General features: G+C 46.1%; 1 pseudogene; it reads left to right on the forward strand.

Moving 5' to 3' along the window:
• The first annotated feature begins 6,183 nt into the window (after positions 1-6,183).
• LOC141051641 (cytochrome P450 2G1-like) overlaps positions 6,184-20,011 on the forward strand; it is a 67,856-nt pseudogene continuing 54,028 nt past the window's right edge.

Consider the following 20,011-nt stretch of genomic DNA (forward strand, 5'->3'; position numbering starts at 1 on the left):
GCGCACCCCTGACAAAGGTGTTCCGAATCAATTGGTAGGGTGGGCATGTGGACCCCCTGTTTGCCTGTAGTGTCTATCAGGTGATATATGTGTGCCAGTTATTTTTGATTTATTGTTCTTATGTATGCGCTCCATCTATTTCTCCCAATGAACTTATGGCCATTATATACTTTTAATTTGCCTGCATAACTCTCTAAATAGGCTGCCTGGTATATATTGTTTCTAACACATGTATTTGCATGACTAATTTGATATATTTGACATTCATGGTCCATTGTGCCCCTACTTATGGGGATGATTAATTAGCATTTTAGCATGTTTTATTGTTCCTTGCTCTGCCACTTAATAAAGCAATTTTATACTATGACCATTGGTTGTCCTTTTGGATTCGTTCCTTCCCCCCTTTCATGTGTGATTTTGACAACCGGTCTAACTACAGTCCACGGTATTTACTGTTGTGGGATATTAATTGCATTTGTGCTTGGTATGATATTTATTGTACAATCCCCTATGACCTACATACCTATGTTCACTACCTTTCTCGTTTCCAATTATATTGGTTGTGCACTACACTGCTGATTTGATGCAAATACGAGTGTCAAAAAATGCTGCGGATCCATTTCTAATTCCGCAACGTGTGCACATAGCCTAATACTGATTGGCACCAGCACAGCCAATCAGTGTTAGTTTTGTTTGTGGCCTCTTCCCTGCACTAACAGCACAGCTCAGGTAATGAACGTAATGAGCTGTGCTATGGTTAGAAAACAGTGCCCCTTCCCCACAATGTTGCAGCCTGATAGTAAGAAGCACAGGAAGATGTGTGGCTTCCTGCTGTCGCACTCACCAAAGGTTAGATTTATGTAACTGAGCAGGATTATCACTACCTGTGCCCGGCCAACACCAACTGTGAGTGTCAATGGTGTACTTTCTTCATTGGTGATATAAGGTGAGAGGGCTCTGTCAGTAAGGTAGGAGTGAGGACCCTCTTCCCTCATTTCTTGCTTCATCCCTGAATGACTGAGCCTCCCTTGCATCACCTTTGACTGACAGCCCCCATGTATCACCCATAACTGGTATAATGTCCCCATTTTGGTATAATGACACCCATCCTGGACCCTTTCCAGCAATAATGTCTGCATCCTGGGCTCCATGCTATAACAATGCCGCCCTTCTGGTATAATGTCCGCCATCCTGGCATAATGTCCCTCATCCTGGTATGATGTTCCCCATCCTGGTATAATGTCACCCATCCTGATATCATGTCATCCTTCTGGTATAATGTCATCCATCCTGGTATAATATCACCCATTCTGATATAATGTCCCCTATCCTGGTATAATGTCCCTATCCTGGTATAATATCTCTCATCCTATTATAATGTCCCACATCCTGGTATCATGTCACCTATCCTGGTACAATGTCTCCATTCTAATATAATGTTTGTTGTCCTGATGTAATGTCCACCATTCTGGTATAATGTCCCCCTTCCTGATATAAAGTCACTAATTCAGGTATAATGTCTCTATCCTGGTATAATGTCCGCCATCCTGATATAATGTCCCCATCCTCATATAATGTCTGCCATCCTGGTACAATGTCCGTCATCCTCGTATAATGTCACCCATCCTGGTGTAATGACCCCATGCTAGTATAATGTCCTCCATGCTTATATAATGTCCATCATCCTGGTATGATATCCACCATCCTGGTATAATTTCCCTCATCCTGGTAGAATGTCCCCCATTTTGATATAATGACCGCCATCCTAGTATAATGTCACCCATCCTGATATAATGTCCCCTTCATGTTATAATGTCCCCAATCTGGTACAATGTCCCCATTGTGTAATAATTTTCACATCCTGTGCCCCCTCCATTCTTCTCCATTACATTTTAAAAAGAAAAAAAAAAGTTTATTCTTACCTTCCTTCACACCCATGACATGCAGCGTCCTTCAATAGCCAAAGCAGGAGCTGGCGCAGATGTTCATCTTTGCCGAGGAATTAATGTTTTGAATTGATTTTACAGTGGGGAAGTTTTGCAAGTTTTCCCACCTACAAAGAATGGAGAAGTCTGAAATTTTTATCATAGGTACACTTCAACTGTGAGAGACAGAATCTAAAAACAAACAAAGAAAATCGCATTGTATGATTTATATTTACTTAAATTGCATTTTATTGCATAAAATAAGTATTTGATCACCTACCAACCAGCTAGAATTGCGGCTCTCACAGACCTGTAAGGTTTTCTTTAAGAAGCCCTCCTACTCTGCACTCATTATCAGTAATATTTGCAACAGTTAGAACTCATTACCGCTATAAAAGACACAAGTCCACATCAATCACACTCCAACCTCTCCACTGTGGCCAAGATCAAAGAGCTATCTTAGAACACCTGGAATAAAATTGTAGACCAAGGCTGGAATGGGCTACAGGACACTAGGCAAGCAGCTTGGTGAGAAAGTAACAACTATTGGTAGAATTATAGAAAATGGAAGAAACACAAGATGGCTGTCAATCTTCCTCGGTCTGGGGCTCCATGGAAGATCTCACCTCTTGGGGTAAGGAAGATTCTGAGAAAGGTCAGGAATCAGTCCAGAACTACAATGACCTGAAGAAAGCTAGGACCACAGACTCAAACATTACCGGTAGTAACACTGTACATCGTCAAAATAGTGCAGGGCACGCATGTTCCTCCAGTTCACTCCAGTACATGTTCAGGCCTAATTGAAGTTCGCAAATGACTATCTGGATGATCCAGAGGAGGCACGGGAGAAGGTCATGTGGTCAGATGAGATAAAAATAGAAATTTTTAGTATCAACTTTACTCGCCGTGTTTGAAAGAAGAAGCATGAGTACAACCCCAAGAACATCGTCCCAACCATGGGGGAAACATAATACTTTAGGGGTGCTTTTCTGCAAAGGATGACAGAACAGTTTTGAAGGAAGAATTGATGGGGGTCATGTGTTTCGAGATTTTGGTCAACAACCTCCTTTCCTCATTAAGAGTATTTAAGATGGATTGTGGCTGGGTCTTGCAGCATGACAATGACCCTAAACACATAGCCAGGGCAACTAAAGATTGGCCCTGTAAGAAGCATTTCATGGTCCTGGAGTTTCCTAGCCTGTCTCCAGACCAGAACCCAATAGGAAATCTTTGGAAGGAACTGTAATTCAATGTTGCCCAGATACAGCCCCAAAACCTGAAAGATCTGGAGAAGATCTGTATGGAGGAGTGGGCCAAAATCCCTGCTACAGTGTGTGCAAACTGTGTCAAAAGCTTCAGGAAACGTCTGACCTCTGTAATTGCAATGGTTTCTGTAGCAAATATTAAGTTGTGTTTTTCTATTGTATCAAATGCTTATTTCATGCAATAAAATGCAAATTATATAAAAAATATAAAGTGTGATTTTCTGGATTTGGTGTTTAAGTTTCTATCTTTCACAGGTGAACTGTACCTAGGATAAAAATTACAGACCTCTCTGTGGCGCCCCCAGGAGTATGGTCGCCACACTGGCTTTGCCATCCTCCAGGGGAGGGTAATGCCAGGCTTGGAGGCAATGATGGGTCTCCCCAGAAGTTTACCTATACTTATGCAACACAATTCCACTCCAGGCCAGCAGGGGGAACTCTGAACCTGGATTAATGGGAGGAGTGCTCTCTGTGGGCCAAGAGGAAGGGGGGTCAGTCAGTCTGCGGAGGGTGAAGTGTGCAGACGTGTGGAAAGAGCGTTGAGGTTGAGCTCCGGCTGGAGTGCTCCCTTGCGGTGAGAGCGCAAGAGCTGGAGCCTGGTCTCCACAGTTGTACGGATACTAATGGTCCTGCAACAGACACCAGAGGAGTAGGAGGCTGTACATGCCCTGCTCCCATCTAAGACTTGAGGGCACAACAGCAGCTTGGATAGAGAGCCGGGACTCAGAAGAGAGGAGTCTCCGAGATAGGCTACAGCTGTCTGCCGTGCAAGTAAGGTTCTTGGGAACATCTGACAGGAGGATCTCCAGTAAACTGAGTACTAGGAGATCTTCACATATAGAGGCGCTAGGAAGGAGACTGCACAGCCCTTCTGCTGAGATAGAATCCCTGAGTTGCTTCCAGGCTAACCTGCTCCAATACCATCTGTAATCAGGACCCTGGACTGCAGTTATCAAGTAAAGGTACAGAAATTGCACCCCGCTGTGTCTTGTCTGCTTTCTACCCTTCTGGCACTGCTACATCCCCGTGCCAAGCACCTCTACACAGCCCTAGGATTACAGCTTCACCTGTGGGGAGCTTTTACATCTTTGCTGCACCATACCATCAGTCCCAGCGGATCTGCATACAGCGTCGGCTTAACATCTTTCTTGCCGAACACCACAGGTGGCGTCACGAACTATTCCATTAATACATTCCACCACCCTATTCCTTGGACGCCCAGGGCCACGGACCGGGTCACCGCTGCTGTGACACATCCCCCTGACACCGGTCCGGTACCGAGTACCCCACAGCCCTGGGAGGGTGACTCATCTCCATTATTTGTAGGGGGAAAACTTGCAAAATCGGCAGTTTAGCAAATACTTACAGTATTTTCCCCACTGCATGTGTGAGTATGGGGAGAGGAGCGTCCTTATTCCTTGGCACTGGCTGTCTTAAAATAGGCATGGAGCAAATCCATTTATATTGCAACCTTTTTAATAGTGCAGAAAAAGTAGCAATTTGTGCAAAATTTTATAACTATGCAACATTTGACGTATTGGATACCAGCTCTTTTTTAACATCGAGAAGTGTACTACCATTTTTAAAATGTGCTTAAATAACTTGCACCAAATTTATCATTAAGGGTGACATTTGATGAATATAGAATATTGGATTTGAAGTGAGTACACAAGATTTTACTCAATTTAGACCATTTTTGATATATGTGAACCATTCTGTTTTTATATTACACCACAATATTATCATGTTTTAACACACAATTGGTCGGCTTGTATTATGTCTACGTAACTATATTGTGGGTCCCAGGAATCATTTTCTCTGGTGGACCCAAGGTGCTCCTGTCTGACGCTGTGATTACTCGGGGGGGGGGGGGTGTCTGGATGCAGCTAGTGACCCTCTTTCAGAGCTGAATGTGCCTCTCATGTTTAGAAAAGTTGGGAACCATTGCTCTACGGCAACAACAAGCGAAGACTTCAGTGGACAAAGGAGCACAAAAGTTATATTCCTGAGAAGGAGGAAAATGTTCCCTGGTGTGAAAAATTTGGCGTTCATTTGCACTATGCTAATAGGAGGGGGGTAGCATTATTGAGGTTGTTGGACGTGGAGTAATGGTGTGTGCAATGTCTTCTTAGCATACTCTAAGTCTTCAGTCTTCTAATACTTACAGATGGACGTTTGGACAGTAAAGACCCCGTCACACACAGCGAGATCGCTAGCGAAATCACTGATTTTGTGACGTCTGTTTGGCAGCTCACCAGCGATCATGTAGCGAGGCACCAGCGATCCTGACAAGGTTGTATCGTTGTCGGGATCGCTGGTGCATCGTTATGTGTGACGGGGCCTTAATGCTTACATAAACAGTTTAACTCTTCATGTCCTCAGGTCACCCTATTGGAAAAAGAAACTTTCAACAGGATAGTGCTCTGTGAAACAAGGGTTGTATAGTCGCAGGCTCAGCATTTGGTTCAGCCATCAGTAACTGCCGGGGGCATGCTTACCGCCGCTGCTCTCTATACTCAGAGCGGTGATTGAAGCTGTGTCGGAGTCGCCCCAATAACTGAACACAGAATGCTGCCAGGGTAAATAAAGCTTATTTCTTCCTGGAAGTGGGGCCCTATGTGTGGGTAGATTCAGAATGCTATTCACCTGCAGTAACATAGTCATATAAGATTTTCTTTAATAGCTCCATATTCTCTTTCAGCAAGGTTTTATAACATGAATGTTTTTGCGGTCAGTATGAAGATTATACATTTCTGTTCTGAACAATGATTGTTTTTCTTTTGTTAGGCTCCTTAATCTGCTTCTCATAGCTAAATCCTATGTAATAGGATCGGAGTCAGAAGTAGAACGCTGTTCACAGAACCCTGGAGCATTGGGTTGGATCCAATGGGCACTCCGAGCACCCACCTACCAATGTGAAAAGAAGAAAGGAGTGAAAGAAGAAAGGAGTGAAAGAAGAACAGTCATAATCAGCTGGATTAAAAATCAGAATCATGACAGACCAGTAGAATGTCATTGTTGTCTTGACTGGGATTATCGCCTTTATTTTGGTTTTCTTTTACTGGAAATATGCATGGGAGAGAAAAAAGTTGCCCCCTGGACCATTCCCATTACCTATTGTAGGGAACTTTCTAAAAATTCATAGAGATGGAGTAGTGCCGAGCTTAACAAAAGTAAGTTGGGTCTTAATATCGAAAAGTATAAGGACTGGGATCATAATTTTCGACATGCTTTTGAACAACGTAAAAGTTTTGATGATTTGAAAAATAGGAATTATCTCTTATTTGTCATTAAAAAGCGTTATCTAATGCTATTTTCTCCAGAAGCATAGCTCCTCTGCTTCTTGTTTTCCTGCTTTCCGGAGGTGGATACATTTCTGGAGATTGACCTTTTAGACCCGCAGCATGTTAATGCCAGTGCTCTGATCTGTGCATTTCTCAATGCTGTTAGCAGATTTTTCCTCGGTAGCATCGGAAGAGCAGCACTTTCAAGTTCTATGGCAAACAGCTTGCGAGCACTGTGCTCCTTGCCTTGGAAACTGGCTACCTCTGCTAGTCTGCAGAGGTAGTCGATAATGTCATGATCACGTGTGTCAGGTCGCAGATGATGCCGCAAGGCGAACCCATAACACAAGTGACCCTGGATACACCGCCTCCAGTGGGGCGAATTTAAATAATAGAACGTGCAGGTGGATACGCCACCTCCACCTGGCGAATTTAGGAATTACACGTTAACATATACATTTCTGGAAACACCGCCTCCAGTACGGCGAATTTAAATAATAAGGGGGGAACCTGGGTAACTTTAACAATGGTGGGCCCTGCGATAGGGAATGGGGACATGGAGACCTCCTAAGCTCCCCTGAGCCAGTGTCCCTGCACTCCTAACATTCCCTATACAGGCTCCGCACCTGTCGCCGCACGCAAACCTTAACCCCTTGCTCGCCCTGACCCTAAACCCTCACTAGGGAATAGGTCAGTGCGGAGACTAATCCCACCACTGCACTAACAACACACATGAGGAAAGAGACAATACAGAGGAAACACCACTTATCTTTGCTCTGTTGCTCCTAGGAACAGAGCCCACCTCCTGTGTGCATCTTCTCCTCCACCCTGATCCATCACCATAACTGGATCCATCACCATCGCGCAGCCTGGGAGCAGAGTCCATTACCACTTGCAGCAGTCCAGTACACAGAGTCCCAAGATGAGTCCAGCCTCTGCCAAGAATCCATGCTCGAGTCCAGTTCTCAGCAACCAAGTCGCGCATGCCGAGTGCAACTCTCTTCCTAGTCGCCACTCCTCCAAGCCATGCACGCACTTCCAGCCGACACCATAAACTGCGACTCCACCAGGCCATGCCAGTCCTTCCTGCAGACACCATTAGCTGGCACTCGTTCTCTCTGGCTGACTGCGCAGGACTCCTATCCAGCTCCATCCTTCCACCAGGCTCTCCAACAACTCAGCAAGAAATATCACCAGCAGTGAGTGAACACCCTGAGACCCATTTATAGAGTGTCACACCTGAACCATAATTAAGTGCAACCTAACCTAAGGTGCAATACCACTAACCACCACCGGGGACAGTCAAAACACCTTTGAACTTAACCAAAGTAAAAAAAGTTCACTTTGTGCTTTTAATACCGCCAGATCCAACACTGGATCATGACAGATAACTTAGACAACAATTAGTAAACAATAGATTTTAAAATACTTTAGAGTGGAGAGGGTTTTTCAATCAGAGATAAATTCCAAAGTTGCTTATTTTCAGAAATTTTACCCTAATAAAAAAATTAAAACAACGGTTTTAAAATCTAGCATTTTTTTAATATATTCATTGTTTTTTTTCCATCTGCTTTTATTGACATTTTTAAATGACAAACATATAACTGCAAAAACTATGATTTGGAGATACCTCTCCGAGTACCCCACAGGATATTAATGGGGTTGTCCAGTCTTGGGGCTGAAGTCTATAGTCCATTTATGTGACTGCACACTTGTGAATCCGCACAACCCACTGCATGTGAGCTGTCAGGATTCTCCAATGCTGGAGTTCTAGTTTGCAATTTACATTCATATAGTTACATGTCGACTAGACATGCATGTCTTTGCTCAATACAAGTGAACTGAGTGAGAATGCACATGTCTAGTCAAAATGTTGCTGGAAATTTTCAAAGTGCAAACTTACGGTCACCCGATCGATCGCTTGCTCCCAGTCTTAACACCGGAGAATCCTGACAAATTCTTCAAAAGTGGTGACATTTCCTATGCCTGAAATTGTCCTAGTCCTTTATTGCAGTAACATTTGTAGAGATATGCATGGAGGAGCATGCTACTTCTAAAATGCACCAAATTGATTAAAGGGAATCTGTCACCCTTTTTTTTGCCCTATGAGCTGCCGGCATCGACATCAGGGGCTTATCTTCAGCATTCTGTAATGCTGTAGATAAGCCTCTGATGTAACTCGAAAAATAAGAAAAAAGAGATTATACTCACCGGGGGGCTGTCCGGTCTCGGTCCGATGGGTGTTGCGGTCCAGCGCCTCCCATCTTCATATGATGCTGTCCTCTTCTTCTCTTCCTGTCATGGCTCTGGTGCACGCGCACTGCTCTGTCCTGTTGAGGGCAGAGCAGAATACTGCAGTGTGCAGGCTCAGGACATCTCCCAGCTCCTCCGCACTGCAGGACTCTGCTCTGCCCTCAACAGGGCAGGGCAGTGCGCCTGCATCGGAGCCATGACAGGAAGAGAAGAAGAGGACAGCATCATATGAAGACGGGAGGCGCTGGACCAGATGTCGACACCCGTCGGACCGGACCTGACTCTGGGGTGAGTATAATTTAACTCTTTTTTCCTATCTTTCAGGTTACATCGGGGGCATTCTGTAATGCTGTAGATAAGCCCCTGATGTTGATGCCAGCAGCTCATAGTCCAAAAAAAGGGTGACATATTCCTTTTAAGCAGCGTTTGCTTGTTCATGAATTTGGCACATTTTTTTCCCGCACTGCCATCATTAAGACTGACATATGAAACAACAGTCTTAATGTTGAGGCTATACAATATCTATGTCAAATCATTTTAAGTTCTTGTCTAATGGCCTCCCAAAATGGTACTATTTGGGCAGGTAATCTAAATGTGAGAGAAGGTCCTAAATTTGCTAGATATACTGACTTTTTACATCAGCGAGTGAAAAGCTTAAGAGTATGTGCACACAATGTCTTTTTCAGGCTGATTCCTGAGGTAACTTTGCATGGGATAACTTGGCGACTGTGCTGGTGTAAGGTTCAGCCAGGAAGGTAGTCGTGGACGAGGACTCTGGGGCAACGGAGTCCTGGCCTCCCCTCACATAGACATGACAGTTTTCTGTCAGCATACCTGTCGCTTTCTCCAGCTCCCCCTCAGAGCTTTCTGTGCTGCACATTCTCCTCAGACGATGTGGACCAAACAGAGTCACAGTCCTGTTCAATACTGGAACAATCAACTTTACTGTTTCCTTTACACAGCGCATACATATTCACTCCAGCCTCAGCATCAGGGTTGGCAATGGACATTGTCTCCTCTGTCCCTGTCTTTCCCTGTCTCCCACTAAGCCCACTTCCAAGATGGACCATGCTCTCCCGTCTTTCAGCATCAACTCTGCTCAGTCTTACTCCAGTAGGGGACCCTCTTAACCGTTTAGCACCGGTCTCAAGAATATCCACAGATGAAATAAGACGCCACATTCTGAGTAACCTGCCCATACAGCTTAGTCTCCTTCTGGCAACTGCAGAAGAACAAATTCTGCACTGTCAGTACTTCTCCTGGTGTTACTCCCTGATGAGATACTGGCCCGAATTCTGTATGACTGAGCTCTTGACTTTAACGTAATGTTGCCAAAAACCTTTCAGGGCGCTCCCGCCCAACTGATTCAAATTCCAGATGCTCCCTGGCTTAACAGCTGTTAGCCCCTCCTACTTTAACTATAAGCTGAGCATCTCTAACCCCACCTAGTGGGCAAACTAGGGTACTACACTTTCCCTATCTATATGACAGGGTCCAATGTTAAATACATTTAACAGATACAGTAAATAGACATTTACATGGCATGTACAATAAATACGAATAAGGTTAATGGGAAAGGGTACTTAACATCCGACATAAAATATATATATATATATATATATATATATAGTGTATATATATATATATATATATATATATAAAAAGCTCAAAGTGTGTATGTATATATGTGTGTGTGTGTGTGTGTATATCCGGGATAGGCATCCGCACCGTCGCAGCTACAGCCACAAAATTTGGCACAGTCACACGTCTGGACCCCGAGAGCATCCTAAGCTATGTTGAGAAGCGAAATTTTAACCCCGCGCGTTCCAATTCACCAAACCATTTTGCCCCTGTCTACATACTGGGGAAAAAGTGCGCGCGCGTCAAGCCCCGCCCCTCATTATGATGTCACAATGATTGCCATGGCGACGCTGATGTCATCATAGGTTGCAAGCCCCGCCGCTCATTATGATGTCATAATGGTTGACTATGGGATGGAGGATGTGTGATGGGTATATGGGCACTGGACTATGGGATGGAGGATATGTATGACGGGTATATGGGCACAGGACTATGGGATGGCGGATATGTATGATGGGTATATGGGCACTGGACTATGGGATGGAGGATATGTATGACGGGTATATGGGCACGGGACTATGGGATGGCGGATATGTATGATGGGTATATGGGCACGGGACTATGGGATGGTGGATCTGATCTGTATGATCGGTATATGGGCACGGGACTATGGGATGGAGGATATGTATGATGGGTATATAGGCATGGGACTATGAGATGAAGGATGTGTGATGGGTATATGGGCATTCGACTATGGGATGGTGAATATGTATGATAGGTATATGGGCATGGGACTATGGGATGGAGGATGTGTGATGGGTATATTGGCATGGGACTATGGGATGGAGGATGTGTGATGGGTATATGGGCATGGGACTATGGGAGGGAGGATGTGTGATAGGTATAAGGGCACTCGACTATGGGATGGAGGATATGTATGATGGGTATATGGGCACGGGCCTATGGGATCGTGGATATGTATGATGGGTATATGGGCACGGGACTATGGGATGGAGGATATGTATGATGGGTATATGGGCATTGGACTATGAGATGAAGGATGTGTGATGGGTACATGGGCATGGGACTATGGGATGGAGAATATGTATGATGGGTATATGGGCATGGGACTATGGGATGGAGAATATGTATGATGGGTATATGGGCATGGGACTATGGGATGGAGGATGTGTGATGGTATATGGGACTCGACTATGGGATGGCGGATATGTATGATGGGTATATGGGCACTGGACTATGGGATGGAGGATATGTATGATGGGTATATGGGCACGGGACTATGAGATCGCGGATATGTATGATGGGTATATGGGCACGGGACTATGGAATGGAGGATATGTATGATGGGTATATAGGCTTGGGACTATGAGATGAAAGATGTGTGATGGGTATATGGGCCCTCGACTATGGGATGGCGAATATGTATGATGGGTATATGGGCACGGGCCTATGGGATCGTGGATATGTATGACGGGTATATGGGCACGGGGCTATGGGATGGAGGATAATTATAATTTGCTTTAACTAACCACAGGTAGTTACTATGTCCGGGCAGCGCCGGGCTCTTCAGCTAGTATATATACTGTAGGGATGTGACTCGCTTAGGTGCAGCGGGAGACAAACATGAGGCACGTTCCTTTAAAATTTCACCAGGTTTATTACTCCATAAACCATAGACAGCATAACACTGAAATGTAACCTTCACTTCAGGCAAAGGAACAGAAATGTCCGTGGCTTCAGACTCGGACTGAGAGTCTCAGCACATGCTGGGAGCTGTAGTCCTCCCCATATACACTCTCTGTAGTGTCCCACCTGGACACATGGAAGTCTGTCCACACTCAGACAGACTCACTCTCACACACTCTGTAGTGTCCCACCTGGACACATGGAAGTCTGTCCACACTCAGACAGACTCACTCTCACACTCTCTCACATGTGCCAAACACCTCAATTACATAGCCCTGTAACCACACCCACAGGTGATCACATGGCTATGACATCACTAAAGGTTGTATAGACACACACAGGCTTCCCTGACACAGTGTAACAGAAAGATCAGCAGTACCTCTGCTGATCAATACACCCTGGAGCCTGCATCCCAAGGCCACCCACCTTGAGACCCATAATGGTCATTTAGGACCCTGCTCCTGTTACCACACTGAATGTGCCTGTACACCCGTCCTGGGACACCCACACAGCGCCCCCTAGCTGACATAGTGGTAACTACACCACATACCTCCCCCCTCTGTTCAAACTTGTGGGGTTGAACACATGACATCACCCAGGGATCTTGAGACCTGGCACCCATGTCACCTTGCCCTACCAGTCGGGAGGACCATCTCCGTCTGTTTCGGTAGTCATACTGCATATTTACGTTAGGCCTCCCCTGCCCCCAGCGGTCAGTATCTCGGCCTTGGGCTTTGGCCTTCCCGTCAACGTCCGTCAGTGTGACCAGACACTCTTTAGTCTCCAACTGTCTGCAGTGTGCTTCATCACGCGACCTTTCTCTCACTGGCTGGCTCTCCCAGTTCGCACGGTCATGAGTCCCACGTCCAGCTGGGCCAACTGGCTGGTCTGAGTCTGACCCTCTGTCGCTATGTCCACCACCGAGGCTCGTGCCTATGTTACTACGATTAGAACGGCCACTTGCGGACTCTCGACGTTCTTGCCTTCGACTACCTGTCCTTTCATTCCTTGGAGGATCCCTTCGGGTCCTTACACCTTGGGTTGGAGGGGGACGCCACCTGACGTTCTCTATCTGCTCATTCATCTGCAGTCGATCCTGTCTTAGCTGCTCAATCTCCTTCAGGTACGCTACCCGATATTCCAGGAGCATGCGAAGCTTCCCAATGCTTTCCACCGAACCAACCACAATGACAGGAACCATGTCATCTTCAATAACGACTTGGATTTCACCAGCAGGTGGGATCCTCACTCTCTTCACACAGGATCGATTCACCATCTCCTGCATCACCTTTCCAAGTCTGCCAACGACTTTCCCCACCAGATTTCTGGGCACCGGAATTATGTCTTCCACAAAGCCCAGCCGACTTTGTGCTTCCCTTGCAAGCTCCAGACGTCGAGCGGCTTTCCTATTACGCTCCACGAGCATCTGTTTCGTGCGGAGACATTGTAGGTGCATCTCCTTCAGGACAGCCACCCTTCTCTCTGTGTCTTCCGTTTCTGCCAGTATCACCAACTGGTCTGTTTCTGGTGCCCAGCTCACACTATAGGCCTTTACTGCCTTTTTAAAGGTCTCATGGACACCTTCGCTGGCACACGCTTCTCGCACGTTTTCGGGTACCTCCATCACGCACTTGAAGGTCATGGACTTGCTCTCATCCTGGACAGATGGCTCTGGGTTCCCCACGGACACTTCCCTCAAGGTATCTGCCAAGACCGGGTGACTGTCTTGTGCAGCTCTTGGCTCACCATCTTCCTGAGATTTACAGTCTTCAGGACCCTTTTCCAAGATGGGCTTTGGCAGTTCTGCCTTGCTATCAGTCGGGCACGGCCGCTGTACGTCTTCGCCCCTCCACTTCTCCTGCAGAAGACCTTTTACTACTCCACTGAGTTCTTGCAGAACTTTATCTTTCTCCTCTGCCAGGTAGCGACGCTCATCCTCTCTCCTGAGAATCTCCTGTTGATGCTTCTCTTGGGCCTCTCTGAGCACCTCCATATCTTCCAACAGGGTCTTGTTCATGGTTTTACACGCTGACAGGTGACCTCTGAGCTCAGAGACTTCCTTCTCCAGCTCATCCACTCTGTGCTCAGCTGCTTGCCTTAGGACTCTTTCCCGTTCGACATGTTCTGTTACAGTCTCCTTTATCAGCTGTATCTCACGATCTTGTTCTCTTTTGTCCATCACGTGTCGCACCACTACCTCTTTAATTATATCGTTAAAAGGTACCACTGGGTCAGTCACCCCAGTCGAGTGAACCCTCCAGTTACCGTCCAGCACCAATGTGTCTAGTCCAGTCGTCTCATCCCCCAGCCCACCATCTGTCTTATCACGAGACGTCAGGTCCGTCAGTTGGGCAGATGTACTTCTTCCTCTGGTCAGTTCTACCTCTGACCTGTCCATGTCAGGAGCCTTCACTGTCTCAGTGTCTGCTTGCCCCACAGTCGAAGCATCTCCATCATCCGACCAAACGTCATCAAACAAAAGAAAGTCCCGGCCCCTCTCCCAGGCATAGACTAAGTCCCGTGGTATTCCTCTACCTTGGCACTCACCACCTTTGGTCCCCTCAAACACTACTCTGTCTACTGCGTAGTTCACCGTGACCCCGTGTTTACAGCGAACCCTGATGTTTTTCTCGGTCAGAGAGAAAACGAGAGGAGTTCCTGTCAGAGTCACCTGACTCTCTGATTCCAGCCGACCAAAGGCTCCTTCCCGGTGCAGCATCACTGTACACATCTGTGGCCCATCATTACTCCCCGGAAAGGATATTCCACATTCTGAAAAAGACCTGCACATACACTGCGGTACTCCAGACATACCTACTGAGACACCCAGTGCTGTCACTTCTTCACACTTGGCCACTTTCTGGACCACCACCCCGCCACTCCAATTTGGGTCACCGCCCCCTTTTGGGTCACCGCCCCCTTTTGGGTCACCGCCCCATTTTGGGATTTCCCCATGTCCGTCCTGCAGAACCTCTTAGGCCACAGTTCACACAGTACAGTTTGTCTTTTAACGATACCACACAAGTCTTTGCTGGCACGACCACAGTTCCTGCTGTCACTGATCACCGGCACCTCCGGCTGCTGTTCACACACATACACAGCGGCTGGTGTCACTGCAGCTCCTGCTGCGCCATCTTCGTGGACCCGCCGATCCACCGGAAGCCGCTTGTCACCTTCGTAACCCCGCCGGGTTACTGGAAGCCGCTTGTCACCCTCAAAGATAAAAAAGCCACAAAAGTGCGCCCATAGGGCCTTACCAGTGCAGGTATAATGGGTTATGCAGCAATAATACAGGGTACTCACCCTTAATAGTTGTGTAAAGCCACAACTACTGTATCCGCTTAGTCACATGCAATAAAGCTGCAGCAGGATGGTGTAGACAGACAGCGTCTGCTACCAATGCTCCCAGGGCAGATCCCTTAAAGAAAACACCAGGTCCTTGTGCTGCGAGACCTTCGTGACCCCACTGAGCCACAGCAAGCACCTTCAGGTTTTGCAGAGGAAAAGAAAAAAAAAAGAAAAAAAACACATGCACAGTCTCTCACATGTCCTGTTCGTGTGCCACTCAGGACGTACCGTCTCCACCTGAGACCGTCCAACACACAGGGCACACCGGGTGCTATTCAGGGAGCCGACCCTCCTCCCAGGGTGTCCCAACACACCAGCCTCACCAGGTCCAGGGGCTCAGCGGGTGCTCTTCAGGACATCCGTCTCCGCCTGAGACTGCCCAACACACGCCTCACCAGGTCCAAGGTCATAGCACGTGTTCCAGGGATCCGATTCCTCTCCCAGAACCTCCCAACACTGACCCTCCAGGACCTTGCTCACTGACCCCTCCAGGAACACAGTCTCTCACTGACCCTGGTCAGTGCAACACAGACTCCTGTCTGTTACCTGTGTCGGCCACACAGGTTCCTGGACGCCTCTTCTCCTCAGAGGTATCCCACAAATTTTAACACAGTCACTTTCTCTGACCTCAGTCAGTATTACTCACGGTTGTCAGACCGTCTGCTCTCCTGGCTCAGAATCGCCAGCGCTGCCACACGTGCTTCTGGGAATCGCTGCCCGCGTTCTCCGCCAATTGTAGGGATGTGACTCGCTTAGGTGCAGTGGGAGACAAACATGAGGCACGTTCCTTTAAAATTTCACCAGGTTTATTACTCCATAAACCATAGACAGCATAACACTGAAATGTAACCTTCACTTCAGGCAAAGGAACAGAAATGTCCGTGGCTTCAGACTTGGACTGAGAGTCTCAGCACATGCTGGGAGCTGTAGTCCTCCCCATATACACTCTCTGTAGTGTCCCACCTGGACACATGGAAGTCTGTCCACACTCAGACAGACTCACTCTCACACTCTCTGTAGTGTCCCACCTGGACACATGGAAGTCTGTCCACACTCAGACAGACTCACTCTCACACTCTCTCACATGTGCCAAACACCTCAATTACATAGCCCTGTAACCACACCCACAGGTGATCACATGGCTATGACATCACTAAAGGTTGTATAGACACACACAGGCTTCCCTGACACAGTGTAACAGAAAGATCAGCAGTACCTCTGCTGATCAATACACCCTGGAGCCTGCATCCCAAGGCCACCCACCTTGAGACCCATAATGGTCATTTAGGACCCTGCTCCTGTTACCACACTGAATGTGCCTGTACACCCGTCCTGGGACACCCACACAGCGCCCCCTAGCTGACATAGTGGTAACTACACCACAATACTGATATATATATAGATATCTATATATATATATATATATATCTACACTTACGGACACTCCTTTGTGTCCCTTACACTGGCATCTAAATAACGGCAAGTTCACATAACTTTAAGGAGTTCTCCTGGACCTTCACACATCTGAATAAACCATAAAAGTTAAGCCTCATTCAGACATCCCATTTTCCAATACAAGTGTTATCCATTGCTTTCACAAATTGAACTCATACCTATGATACTCCATTTGACTATTCACAGGCCTCTGCTTTTATATGGACTGAGAGGTCTGTGGGAAATTGCTGAGAGATGCCCAGGACCAGTAGACATGCAGGAGAGCGCAAAATTATCATTGTCCCTCACATGTGCTCCTTCCCTCTCTGCAGCCAGTTTTAAACATGTTTTTCTGAATAGAAACATTGGATTTTACAGGACCGATGAGTGCCACTATTTATTCTTCTCATATATACTGTATGTGTGCAACTTATTATGTGAGCACCCAGTACCTGCAGGCTTGATTGCTCAGTCCAAAGTTTGGTTTAAGGACAAGTTAAAACACACAGGTTGAATGGTGCTGGTTTTCCTTTTCTTTTTGTCTTATGCCCAATTTTTGATATGAGGGTCGGATCAAAATCAATAATGCAAGTGCATGGGTCCATGAAAAAATCAGATCAAACTCATTTGAGTACGGTCCAATTTTTACTGATTGTCAGAAAGAAGAAGATAAAGAAACTCACTCTCCCATTTTCTTACTAAATATGATATTGTTTTAGGAATCTCCTTAAAGCACCACTTCCGCACTTTTTTCTTTATTTCCCCACCGGAGTGATATCATTAATCTTAGTTCTTTGCCCCTAATAATATACTTTCCAGTTTCCATGTTCTGATCTTCCCGGCGCTGCTTTGGTCCGGTTGTGTGACCGTAACTCCTAACTGACATGACCGCGCATGGCGAGTCCGGCTTCCCCTTCAGCAACCAACCTCCATGTCGGCCCACATGCTGACATGTCAACCCCCTTCCTATAAATAAAACACTACATCAGAATTCTTTTGGATAATTGTGGCCACAGTGGCCAATTTTATTAAACAAACATATAACCATGAACAATAATAGATTTGATATGTAACTATAAGAGGGGGGGGATTCTTGGAGCTACAAGATCTGGCTTAACAATCCGGCAAACAATTTGAAAACTCAACCACCATGTTACCCTCAGCCGTCCATCACCAGCTCGAGGGCACCATACATCCCGTTCCGAGAAGATTAACCACCAATGCTCCCGAAGTATCAAACCCCATCCAGAGCCCATAACCAAACCAGAACAACCAGACAATTTTAAACTGTTAGGCATTTTACTAACAGTTTCTTCCCCCGACTGATCAACGACAATTCCAAGAACCCCCACCCCGCTCCCCGCCAATGTGACAAACAAACACCATCTTGTACACATAAAAACATACCCCGGCGGGCGCTATACTCAATGTCCCCGCCTTTTCCTGCACCACCGCCACTTAATCTTATCCTCCTCCCTGCCGTATTCAATGTGACACACCATAGAGAAAAAAGGGAGGGTGGGTGGTTCTGTCCTCTTCACTCCCTGAGTCGGAATTGCGGCTTTCCCGCACTTCCCCCTCACTAACACCCACCGACTCCCCCCACCTCCACCCATACACCATCCGTTTCCCATATTCAAAAGCCCATATCCAATCCAATTTTAAGCTTTATTTGAAAGCCTGCCCGCCCAAACGCAGTAATGGGGGGCTCTTAATAAGGCTGCGCCCCCATCCCGCCCCTGTCTGGAAGTCAGAGGTAAGGGTCACAAGCTCTCAATGCAAGTCTATAAGATTCTCAATCTGACCTCGTTATGACTCTCATAGATTTATATTGAGAAGTGACTTCTGGTCGGCCAGCAAGCACTGGAGTGATCGGGCAGGTCACAACCTGCAGAAGATGACTGGAGCAGCGCTGAGAACAGCAAAAAACAGCAGCTGGTAACTATTCTACTACACACATGAAACATACATTAGTGGTGCTTTAATAAGGGGAGAGAACATTTTTTGAGATGGATCGGCCCTTGGCTAAAGAGGTAGACAGAAGCTTCTCAAGCCAAAAGAGGACTCTAAGTTGACATGTTGCAGACCGTTGGAAGGTTCTGTAGGTAAATCTGAAAGACAATGAATACAGAAATGTTGATTCTTTGCATTTGCCTCAGGGGAATACATTTGCCATGTCAGATTCAGCACTGGTGTTTTTAACAGGTACATTACAATCCTTAACAATGAAAACTGTATTTGGTCTTGTAATTGTTAATAACTGCTGATGTAAAAACTGATGCTATAATGATTGCATACTTACCACCAGAGGACTAACTATACAGTCATGGCCAAAAGTGTTGGCACCCTGGAAATTGTTCCAGAAAATGAAGTATTTCTCCCAGAAAAGTATTGCAACTACAAAATACTTTGGTAATCTTCAGATTTCATGATGACTTGCACACAGTCATGGCACCAAGTGACTATAGGTACTGGGTTCTTTTCTTTGTAGGTCTCATTCCGTTTTCGTAACAGTAGAGTGATTTGCTTAGCCAAAAAGCTCTATCCTGCTCTCATCTGTCCACAAGACGCTTTCCCAGAAGGATTTTGGCTTACTCATATACATTTTGGCAAACTGCAGTCCAGCTTTTTTATGTCTCTGTGTCAGCAGTGGGGTCCTCCTGGGATCCCTGTCATAGAGTTTCATTTAATTCAAATGTCAGCAGATATTTCACGCTGACACTGATGCACTCTGAGCCTGCAGGACAGCTTGAATTTATTTGAAACTGGATTGGGGCTGGTTATCCACCATCCATACTATCCTGCATTGCAATCTTTCATTGATTTCTCTCTGCCGTCAATGTTCAGGGAGATTATATACAGTGCTATGGGTTGTAAACTTCTTGATTATGTTGGGCACTGTGGACAAAGGAACATCCCGATATCTGGAGATGGACTTGTAACCTTGTGATGTTGATATTTTTTTAACAATTTTTGTTCTCAAGTCCTCAGACAGTTCTTTCTTCCTCTATCTGTTCTCCATTCTTATTGTGGCACACACAGACACACAATGCAAAGAGTGAGCCAACTTTTACCCTTTTTATCTGGTTTCAGGTGTGGTTTTCATATGGCCCATATCTGTTACTTGCCACAGGTGAGTTTCAACGAGCATCAATGCTTGAAATAAAGATGCTTGCCTACAATTTTGTCAAGGTGCATACAATTTTGTCTTACC

Source organism: Dendrobates tinctorius, unplaced genomic scaffold (assembly GCF_039654945.1).
Source record: "Dendrobates tinctorius isolate UK_male_01 unplaced genomic scaffold, ASM3965494v1 ptg000158l, whole genome shotgun sequence".
NCBI classification, from domain to species: domain Eukaryota; kingdom Metazoa; phylum Chordata; class Amphibia; order Anura; family Dendrobatidae; genus Dendrobates; species Dendrobates tinctorius.